The 8,536-nt window shown below is 42.8% G+C and overlaps 2 pseudogenes; one reads left to right on the top strand and one right to left on the bottom strand.

The window, feature by feature from the left end:
* The first annotated feature begins 1,071 nt into the window (after nt 1-1,071).
* LOC115315863 lies at nt 1,072-1,675 on the top strand (annotated as a pseudogene).
* A 3,591-nt stretch (nt 1,676-5,266) lies between these two features.
* On the bottom strand, nt 5,267-6,408 carry LOC121836233 (annotated as a pseudogene).
* Nucleotides 6,409-8,536: the final 2,128 nt, after the last annotated feature.

Below are 8,536 nucleotides of genomic sequence, written 5' to 3'. Positions count from 1 at the left end.
GATTCAGTGTTAGCGTTTCTCAAAGGGGAACATATGTGGCGTTTTTCAAGAGTCATCCCGACGCATTCCCCAAGGATCCACAAATGTATCTTCCATCCATATCTTTCTGCATACTTAAACCAGCGCTGATACTTAGTTCACACTCTACTTTGCAGCAGAAACCAAGGCATACACGCTCTGCACACCAGCAAGTTTACTCACCCCAGCATCCACGCGTGCATTGGCTTCCGCCCCATGACCGTCGTCTCCCTCTCCGCCATTGTTCCTTCACAACTCTCCTCTCAATGTGGCACGCTTTCCTTTACACAGCTCTGTCCGCAGACGGATGCCGTATGCATCTCTCTGCCACCTAGGTACTAATGCTAAAGCATTAATAAACACAATGCTTGAAACAGGCTTTGCCGCGCGTTACCAAAACAGTGCTCTTTTGCAATCGGACGAGCCGAGGGAAGATCTGCGTGGTCTGTCCTACCCGTGACATAAAAACGTTGAGGATAGCTAGAAAAGCACCCCCTGTAGTTCATGTACGCCGCTTATTTAGGAGCTCTTCTGACCTATACACATGCCAGCCAACTCACGTATATCCCTGAACGGCACGGTTCACTGTCTTACAGTTAGTCACTTAGAAAACAGAAAAAATACTGCCTTTTAAAATTTCAAAATAGTCAGCCAACATAAACTTTGCCCTCAGTTCCTGGATAATCTCATGTGCCATACGTCGGAACATAACGATGAGTCAAGTGACAGAGGGGGGCACCAAGTTTTCAGAAACGTCTACAGCAGGGCAGGCCTAATTATCTGGCAAAACACGAAGAATAGCTCTGCAAAAGAGCAATCAAGGGAAAACAGGTCCTCGGGAGGAGGTCTATTTGGGCCTTCAACCATTTTGAAGTATTGGGAGCCTGTAGAAGGTGTCACTTATTCCAGGCATCACTTACGGGAACGGGGCGATTTGCCTCGAGTCAAACACGCATAATTTTCTAAAGTCAAGGCAGCAAGAGGTGGGAAGAAGGGCCCCTGGAGCTCCCTTCAATGGCTCCGATGAAGAATTCAGCGAGACATCGGTTGGTCGAGCGTCGAGGCCAAGGAGACAGTGGCGAAAACCTGCTACGAGAGGCGACCGAGACATATGGATTAGACAAAGTGGACAAGATCTGGACCTACATGTTCTACAGGGACCGGAGCACCAAGCGGTGGAAAAGAACAAGGATGCCTGCACGTCAATGTCACATCCCAACACACACTTTAATGGATAGCAAGGAGCCGGAGGACAATGCTGTAGCCGACGCCTAGAAAGCGAGGACACTCACGCGAGAGGAAGAGACACGACGTTGGAAAAAATAGGTTGGTGTAGAAATCATCGCCATGGATGTACGGGGAACAGGACAGAATTTAGAGTTTTTACGACAACACCGGGGGAAGCAGTTTCTTATTTAATGCATGGGCAGGGACTCTGACGACAGAAATGGAGGACCCACTTCACCGAAGACCTAGAGACTGCTTGCACCAGCTGTGGGCGGAGGCACATAGGGACGGACTGCCAGGGTATAAGGCCGGAGCCAGAAACGGACTTGTTCCTAGAGGCTCTTCTCATAGGGACAGGGGTGGAAGCCAACAGACTCGGCAGATGGAGCACAAGAACAGAGCATTAGAGCAAGAAGTGTATGATTTATAATGTGACCCCCACAAATAAATATAGCACTTTTGCATTGCAACAATAAACTAGGGATTGCCGAACAATGATTCAACACCCAAGTGTAGCGCTAGCAGTCTACCAGATACCAATGTTTCAGAACTGACCATCATTTCATTTAAGTTTATAAGTGATTTTCTAAAAATTTCAATGGGAAAATAGGGCCCATTCTAGTTCGTTTTAAGTGACAGGTGCCATTCAGCTTCATGTATTCGAGAACGTTATTCCGAGAAAAACTTCAGAAATTTACTTTTAGCTTTTTTATAGGATAACGGTTAGTTCTGAAACTTTTACCTCTGGTTCGGACCACTAGGATATCACTTGCATGGATAAAGAACGTTCACCTATGCATAGTTCACTTTCGTAATAAAAAAAATAGTTTTTTTGTGGTGGAGGACGGAGCATGAACTTTATTCACCTGAAACAAAGGGAACGGCCACCACAATTTGATCCAAACTTATCTGCCGCAGTATGCACATCCACCCGGCAGTCAATTTCACGGCTACGAAACTGCCACAGTGAGGTCCCAGCGTGGTACAGGATGGCAAAATAAGAACTGCCCAGAGAGCTGCTCTGCCAAGATATGCAATGGCTGGAAAACAACACTCGAACTGTCTAGCTTTATTTGTGAGGAACACCGATACAGAACTCTGATTACACATTTATAATCTGCAGAATTTATTCGAGACAAACGAGAGTAAGAAAAGAAAACCACAATGAAAATATATACAAATGTATTACACAATGCATACTAAGCACACAACAATACACAGGATGCAGTAAACCATGCAAAAAATGGTCATTTTAGTACAAAAAACATAGTCTGGCATACGGTCTCAGAATTCCGACAAAGATACACAGTGACAACTATCGGCAACAAGAATACGGAGCAACAGAAAATTACGCCCACCTAAATACGGGAGCGATATCTCAAAGCAGGTCTCATATAAATACATGACTATGAAGATTCCAGTGCAGGGAAGGAAGCAAGAACACTTCGAATATGATCAAGTTCAAGTCAGTTCAGCTCTCTACCTTGCTCTTCAAACGAGCGTTGCACACACATTATAGAGCATTAAAAATTGGCACGCTGTCCATTGTAAAACCATCTTGCTGGTGTGGGAATACTATACTAGGGGGACAGCTTTTCTTGGTCTTTCGGAGAAGAGAGCTCGTGCAAGTTCCATCAGTGCTTAAAATTGGAGAAGGCATAAGTGCCAGTGCCTTTGACTGCATTGCCAAGAAAAGTTATCCCCAAGTATAGCAAGGTTCAAATTGGGAGCACGAACCACTGCAGTGCACACACACACACACTCAGAAATAGGTTGACAGCCGAGTTGATTGCTAAAATGGAGAGGCATGCTACGGGATGTAAAAATTAAAACCTATAGAATTCCTCCACACTGGAGTACCAGATTGCAAGAGCAGAAAAGACTATAGGAATTAATATTGACACACTTTTTATCTTTAAATAATTAAATTGAAACTTTGGTCACACATTTATTTTTTACAAGCGCATATCTTTTATATAGAGGAGTAAAAACACGGACCTATTTCAATCTATTGAAAAAGTTAAAGGTTTGTCAATACACTGTCCAACCTCTTGATCACTTCTGGCAAGGAATTGCTCCGTACTCCTCAACACATTTGTGTGATTACAAACAGTAGCATTTTTTTAGACGAAAGGCTTATGAGCAATGCAAGAGTTTGGCTATGCGTGCACAATGAATGTGATAACCATACTAGATATACAACGAACCGTTCTGAGAAGTCGACAGTGCAAAGGCCCACTCCCTGCCACCTGATTAATGCAATCGCCATTAGGTTCGTCATCCAGTGCTTTGGTCACATGCCCCATGAGGCAAAGGCATTAAGAAAAGCACAGAAACATTGCTGTCATTTGTAGGGTGCTGCATTCCAGTCAATTTAGGGCACTGCATGGATTTATATATCTCAACTGAAATGGTGTACATCTCTGCATGAGTCAAATGATTCCAAATGTTACAAAGCATGGAAGGCTAAACTTGCAGCTGATTCATAAACCTTTCGGTGTAAGTGCAGCTGATTGTGGTGGATCGAAATGCGTCATTCTTGCCCGTGTGCACTCGTTATGAAGGGATGAAAAAATTCAAATAAAAGCTTGCACTTGTACATTATTTCACCTATGGTTCATCAGATTTCAAATCTCAAGTAAGGCTTCGGAAAACAGCGTGCACTGAAACGGCTTTTTACCTGTGTGCATTACGACATGGTGGGCCAGATGAGAATTCGAAGCAAAGGTTGGGGACAAAGCTTGTACATGTATATCTTTTCACCTGTGAGTGTTTTGGTGTGGTTCATAAATTTGCAACTCCACAGTCTGCACTATAAGCGTTTTTACAGCTGTGTATTTGTTTATTGTAGTTCAGATCGGAATGAGCCAAGGCTTAGGGACTAAGCGCACACTTGTATGGCTTTTGACCTGTGTGCTCGGTTGTGTACAAATCGCAATTCTAACAAAAAGGTTTGCAGGCACAGCTTGCACTTAAATGGCTTTTCACGTTTGATTATGGCTTCCGAGATGAGAAATCTGAGCAAAGGTTCGGGGTCTCAGCTTGCATTTATATGGCTTCTAAGCCATGTGCTTGTGTTTTATCAGATTACTACTTAGATTACTAGGAAAGGCTTGGGTGCACAGCTAGCACTTAAATGGCTTCTCACCAGTGTGTATTAGATTATGCTTTCTCATATAGAATATTTCAGCAAAGGCTTGGGACACAGCTTGCACTTAAATAGCTTTTCAACTGTGTTCGATTATGGTAGATCAGACTGGAATTCCGAGAAAAAGCTTGGGGGCACAGCTGGCACTTAAATGGTTTTTCACCTGAGTGTGTTAGATTATGGCAGATCAGATTGCTTTTCTGACAAAAAGCTTGGGGGCATAGCTTGCACTTTCATGGCTTTTTACCCGAGTGTTTGATAATGGCAGATCAGACTGATTTTCTGAGAAGTGACAAGGAGCACATTTTGCACTTAAATGGCTTTTCACCAGTGTGTTAGTTTGTGTTCTTATATTAGAAATAGCCAAGGCTCAGGAGCACAGCTTGCACTTATATGACTTGTCACCTGAGTGTGTTTGATTATGACAGATCAGAGAGTATTATGAAAAAAGCATCATGGGCACAGCTTGCACTAAAATGGCTTTTCACCAGTGTGCGTTAGATATTGCCTTCTTAAATGAGAATTCCGAGCAAAGGTTTTTATGCAAAGTTTGCATTTAAATGGCTTTTTGCCAGTGTGTGTTTGGTTATGCCTGGCCAGTCTGGAATTACTAGGAAAGACTTGAGGACAGTTTGCACTTAAATGGCTTTCACTCAGGTTGTAATTATCAGAAAATTCTTGGATACACAGCTTGTTCTTAAATGGCTTCTCCCCAGTGTGTATTCGATTATGTCGGATCAGCCTGGAATGCCGAGCAGTCTTGGGGACAAAACTTACACTTGTATGGTTTTTCACTGATGTGTTTGATTATGGTGAATGAGATGGAAATTACGAGAAAAGGTGTGGGGACACAGCTTGCACTTAAATTACTTTTCAACAGTGTGTTAGAATATGGCTTCTCAGATATGAATTCTGCGAAAATGCTCAGGGGCACAGCTTGCACTTAAATGGCTTTTCACCAGAGTGTGTTCGATAATGGCGGATCAGAGCATTATTCTGAGAAAAGGCTTGGGGGCAGAGCTTTCACTTAAATGGCTTTTCACCAGTGTGGGTTAGATTATGCCTTGTTAGATGAGAATTTCGAGAACAGGCTTGGGGGCACAGCTTGCACTTAAATGGCTTTTCACCACTGTGTGCTCGATTATGGCAGGTCAGTTTAAAATGCTCAGAAAACGCTTGGGGGCACAGCTTACACTTAAATGGCTTTTCACCTGAGTGTGTTCGATTATGACGGACAAGTGCGGAATTCTGAGAAAAAGCTTGGGGGCATAGCTTGCACTTAAACGGCTTTTCACCTGAGTGTGTTCGATTATGGGAGAGAAGATCAGCATTTTGAGAAAAGGCTTGGGAGCAGAGCTTGCACTTAAATGGCTTTTCACCTGAGTGTGTTAGATAATGCCTTGTTAGATGAGAATTATCAGAAAAGGCTTGGGGGCACAGCTTGCATTTAAATGGCTTTTCACCTGAGTGTGTTCGATTATGCCTTGTTAGGTGAGAATTATCAGAAAAGGCCTGGGGGCATAGCTTGCACTTAAATCTCTTTTCACCTGAGTGTCTTTGATTACGGGAGAGAAGATCACCATTTTGAGAAAAGGCTTGGGGGCGGAGCTTGCACTTAGATGGCATTTCACCTGAGTGTGTTAGATTATGCCTTGTTAGATGAAAATTATCAGAAAAGGTTTGGGGGCACAGCTTACACTTAAATGGTTTTTCACCAGTGTGTGTCTGAATATGGTGGATCAGCAAGGAATTCCGAAAAAATGCTTGAGGGCACAGCTTGCACTTGAATAACCTATCACTTTTCTGCTTTTGAGTGTTGCTGAGCACTTCGGATCTAGAGGCAGGTGACATAGGAGGGGGCTGGAACTTGTATTTTTCATCACCATGAGAAACCAGGTGGTTCACAATACCATGCTGATCTCTGGTGACATAGGTGCAGGAACAGCACCCAAACCAGATGTCCTCAGTGGCTTTCAATGGGCAGCTGGTCTCTCCCAAAAGTGCAGCTTCCTCTCCTACAAGGATTCATGTGTATTAGGACACACAAGGAAAGCACAACAAAGCCGCATGTTTTAGAAATAAGCAGTCATTATTGTAGCTCTGCATCAGGTGAGCAGTTAATTTTTTTTCTTTTAATTCAGTTAAAAAAAGCACTGAAATAGAGTTAGCTCGATTAACTGTTTTGTTAGTGTGTACCAGATAAAACAATTTAAATTGTCCATGAAACAAATCTGGGTTGGGATTATTGAATTTAAATTGGCATTTTACTGTAGCATATAATTTTATAAGCCAAAAAGAAGGCAGAAAGTAAAAAACCTGGTCTTCAGTACGAAAATCTGCAAACACGGCAAGCTATTTTGTACCTTCCACCTTTCGACAGATCTCCCCCTTTTCACTGCCGGGGATGAAACTGCGCAAAGCTGCTTTGGAGCAATGTGGGGAGCAGCAAAAACGAGGTCTTGGAGCAAGTTGGGAGCCACGTACAAGGTTAAAATAGAGACTAAATGTCACCTGGTCTTCAAAATGCAAGAAAATATGGCATGCAGATGACTCCATGTGAACGGTGATTTCAATTAACATTTTATTTGAAACATTTTTTACGAAATTCCATAAAGATTACTCAAAACATATAAAGCAAAACTGCACGATATTGTCACGCGTGATGGAACTGACTTGCAAAGTAATATAAACAAACAGAAATAACTTTGAGCTTTGTTTATGCATTTCCTCCAAGAGCGACCTTGAAGTCGTAGTGTATCCGTGCAAAAAAAATGGAGATAACAGAATAAATTTTTTTTGCTTACAAAAAAAAATCAGCCCTCCCTCCCCCCCAAAAAAAATTTCAGAAAGATAACACAAGCAATAACCCATTTAGAGATCACGAGGTAAGCGAACACCCTATATCCTGGAATGTAACTGCAGAGTGTAAGGTCAAAGTCTGTCTCCGCCAACGTAAGGTCACTGCGAACCCGCTCCTTCCCCCGGCACATGGCGACCGTCGTTCTGCAGCGTTTAAAGGGGCGGGAGTGCAACGATTTCCGGACTTTGATCAAAAATTCATGTAAGTTGCCGTCTCACACTTGTGAAGTAAAGAACAGAAAACCGATTTTGCCTGGATGTCCTAGTTGTGTAAAAAAAGATAAATATTGGCATTTTTGGCACCCCTCAACTCACTCTCAGTCTTCAGGGCCACACCTGGTCGCACTCCTAGTGACGTAATTCATGGTGCCGTGTCGGCTTCCGTGTGCTCTCTCAAGGAACGTTTCCCCTCCCTCTCTCTGCCGACGTTAGGGAGTCAGTATGAAATTATATGACAAAGGCTACTGCCAATATTCTAAAATATCCTACATGGATAACCCACTAAGAGTGGATGGGGTTATTAGTGTGGATTAAAATATCCACATTTGATGAATAGAACAATTTCCCCAAAAAACTAGAACTCTACAAACAAAATTCAGTTTAATCGAACTGCCCAAAAGACATTGAACAGTGGTCGAATAGCTTAGGTCATGGCCCTAAAAATAGTAAAAACATGTTCAGTTATTTTATTCACACATCACTCCGAGGTGCATAATACTGGGAAATTCACAGCCCAGACAATCTACCACTCATGTCGTGTTGATATCGTTGCAGGATCTACCGTAAACGAGCTTCAGGCTAGCTCCACCTTGACAACCGCCACTGCTTTTTTCCCGATGATGAGATCGTCTATGCTGGCTGGACTCATCAAAACATTGATCCCAGAGAAAAAGAAAGCCACAGGCTATGCAAGTCACTGCCAATTGCTCAACTAAACATATATGCACTTATTTTCAACATTTTGTTTACTACGACGTGTTGTCTATAGAAAATTTGTTCCAATATATTTGCTGACAGGGTGATCCCTACATAGCCCAAAAGCATAAAATAGAAACAATTTCGTTAACACTGATATATGGTCACATATTTGCTGCCTGCAGGTAAAAATGCACTTTACAATGCTCTAAGCCCTTCTACACCATAGCCTGATCCACAAGGTGAGGCAGTGAAGTGCCCCTCATGAGTAGCACTTTGAGCACCCTGCACACGAATAAAGTGGGAACCATTTCAACCTATGAGGCAAGCTCTGCCTTTTTATCGCAGTAACCACCATGTAACGACTAC

This window comes from Ixodes scapularis, unplaced genomic scaffold (assembly GCF_016920785.2).
Source record: "Ixodes scapularis isolate PalLabHiFi unplaced genomic scaffold, ASM1692078v2 PGA_scaffold20__3_contigs__length_1032517, whole genome shotgun sequence".
NCBI lineage: Eukaryota > Metazoa > Arthropoda > Arachnida > Ixodida > Ixodidae > Ixodes > Ixodes scapularis.
The sequence above is the reverse complement of the archived record's forward strand: the minus strand, read 5'-3'. Positions and strand labels throughout refer to the sequence as shown.